Below are 3,294 nucleotides of genomic sequence, written 5' to 3' on the forward strand. Positions count from 1 at the left end.
CTTCCAACCCAGTAGCCTACTTCTGATAATTCTACTAATTATTAAGATATTATTCTATTAAAATATGCAGATTAAATCAATACTTCGTTAAATATATAACTAAATAACCATGGTATTTCTAATAAATATGAACTCCCAGCTTCATGAGGTAGTCTCCTCATTTTCACAAGAAAGCCTGTGGCCATTTGTATTTTGGCACGTGTGCGTCTGTCTGGGGGGGGGGGGGGGGGGTAAACCAAAAAGCCCCGACACCTCACAATTTGCAGGTATTTGTGAATTGAGCCATCACATGCTGCTCCCTTCACACCTTACTCTCAAACGGTGGCATCATCTAGTTGTATTCCAATTGGCGTCACAAAGTCATGCGTTTCTGTAAAGTCTATTCAAACAAATTTTTCTCCCTCTTGATGAATTTTCTATTAATATCCCACACTATGCGCAATGCTATTTTACAGTAACAGGTTACAGCAAATATGTTTTGACAATACAATAAAACAATACACTTTGTCAAACGAACCCATTTTCTCCTAGTTTGTGCAAAATCAAAGAACAGGGACTTCAGGCTTAGTGATTTCACAAATGACGTCCAATCCCTAAAACAAATATATTTTAAATCCTCGCTTAAACAAATATCATTCTCAAATAGAGAAGTAAATAAGGATTTTAGACACCTTAAAACCAAACATAAATATCCATCAGAGGACGAGGCGCATTGATCGACCCCAATCTGGTATTGCAAATATTTGTGCCGAGATCAGCTGCGCTTAAACTGCAAATCCCCTAGTGCCAAATACTGAAGATGCTCATAGTGTTTGTCAGGAGTTAATCGTCACAATACTCAATTACGACCTTATTTGTCATTTACTAAAGTCCTACATGAGATGCTCTGGCACATGACCATTGACTACCTCCAGCCCATTGTCTGACCCACAACTGTAAATAGGAGTTGGTGAAGGCACACTCACTCAATCCGGCCTATGGTTAAAAAACGTTCGATGTCCTTCCAATTTACCAGAGCCATATACAGTACCAGTAAAAAGTTTGGACACACCTACTCATTCAAGGGTTTTTCTTTATTTTTACTATTTTCTGCACTGTAGAATAATAGTTAAGACATAACTATGAAATAACACATATAGAATCATGTAGTAACAAAAAAAAGTGTTAAATCAAAATATTTTATATTTCAGATTCTTCAAAGTAGCCACCCTTTGCACCCTCTTGGCATTCTCTCAACCAGCTTTATGAGGTAGTTACCTGGAATGCTCTTCCAACAGTCTTGGAGTTCCCATATATGCTTAGCACTTGTTGACTGCTTTTCCTTCACTCTGCAGTCCAACTCATCCCAAACCATCTCAATTGTGTTGAAGTCAGGTGATTGTGGAGGCCAGGTTATCTGATGCAGCACTCCATCACTTTCCTTCTTGGTCAAATAGCCCTTACACAGCCTGGAGGTGTGTTTTGGGTCATTTTAGCGATTGCACTTGAAGTTCTTGAAATTTTCCAGATTGACTGACCATGTCTTAAAGTAATGATGGACTGTCATTTCTCTTTGCTTATTTGAGCTGTTCTTTGCATTATGTGGACTTGGTCTTTTACCAAATAGGGCTATCTTCTGGAAACCAACACTATCTTGTCACAACACAACGAATAGGCTCCAACGCATTAAGGAAAGCAATTCCACAAATTAACTTTTAACAAGGCACACCTGTTAATTTAAATGCATTCCAGGTGACTACCTCATGAAGCTGGTTGAGAGAATGCCAAGAGTGTGCAAAGCTGTCATCTAGGCAAAGGGTGGCTACTTTGAAGAATCTCAAATATATATATTTTGATTTGTTTAACACTTTTTTGGTTACTACATGATTCCATATGTGCCATTTCATAGTTTTGATGTCTTCACTATTATTCTACAATGTAGAAAATAGTAAAAATAAAAGAAAACCTGGAAGTGAGTAGTGTGGACCAAACTATTGACTGGTACTGTAGCTATATTGGGCTCCCGAGTGGCGCGCGGTCTAAGGCACTGCATCTCAGTGCTAGAGGCATCACTACATGCTCTGGTTCGTGCCGGGCGTGATCAACAACTGGCTGTGATCGGGAGTCCATAGGGCGCACACAATTGGCCCGGTGTCGTCCGGGTATGGCCATCATTGTAAAATAAGAATTTGTCCTTAACTGACTTGCCTAGTTAAAGGTTAAATAAAAAATATTGAAATGTGGTGTAAACATTTCCATGATGACCTCTTTCACAAACAAGAGTCAAATTGTAAATGTCTTCTCACCAGTTGTAAATGCATTAAATATCTCAGATTTTATTTGGCTTTATATCATCCCATGTCAGTGTGCTGCTAACAGTGTAGCTTCCTCCACTGTCGAACTGCCCCATACTGGCTCAAACCAGTGATCCTCTGGTTTGAAAGACACTTGACTGCCCTCCTTGACAACATACAAACCGATTGGGCCATACAACAAAAGGTACATTTTGGATGGCTCCATCAGCGACATTTCAAGCTAGCTTTGGAGTGAGTCTATGGTATGTTCTTTATACTGAACACAAAACAATTTAACAATTGCAAAGATTTACTGAGTTACAGTTCATAGTAGGCTTTATTACAGACAGAAATCCTCCTCAGCACCCCCCACCCCCCCTTGGACAAACCTGCAGGTGAAGAAGCCAAATGTGGAGGTCCTGGGCCGGCGTGGTTACGTGGCCTGTAGTTTTTTGAGAGAAAAGCTTTTTGTGCGTACGGAACATTTCTTGGATCTTTTATTTCGGCTCATGAAACCAACACTTTGTTCAGTATAGATTCCAGGGTATTTAGAGGAGATTCAACATATTGCCATGAAAACACCTGACTGACGTAGTTCACATGACATGTTCTTTTGTGCCAAATCACACAAGATACTAGATTTAATATTTTTTTCTTTATTTGCGACTTTGTGAATGGTTCACAAACTGAATCTAATAGAAACAATCAACGTATAATATAATATATATATATACAGACATGTCGATCCATTTTCACTCAGTATGTGTGGGCATCAGCCCATTTCACATGGCTTGATTTGCTGAAAATGTCCTCCCACTCATTCTTACAGCGCAAGCTCCAGCCTCTGTTGCACACAGTCCCGTTGGCATCGGAAGTGCCTGTCAAGGCATGACTTCTCATTGGTGGAGATAAGCTTAGAGAGTCTCAGAGTGCAACATGTTTAATATCTTTACCCTGACCAGCTCAGTCTTAGATATACACGAAGCAAAACAAATAATTCACTTTGTTGATTAAGGCTGAT

The sequence above is a fragment of the Salvelinus sp. IW2-2015 genome, linkage group LG4p (genome assembly GCF_002910315.2).
Source record: "Salvelinus sp. IW2-2015 linkage group LG4p, ASM291031v2, whole genome shotgun sequence".
NCBI classification, from domain to species: Eukaryota; Metazoa; Chordata; class Actinopteri; order Salmoniformes; family Salmonidae; genus Salvelinus; species Salvelinus sp. IW2-2015.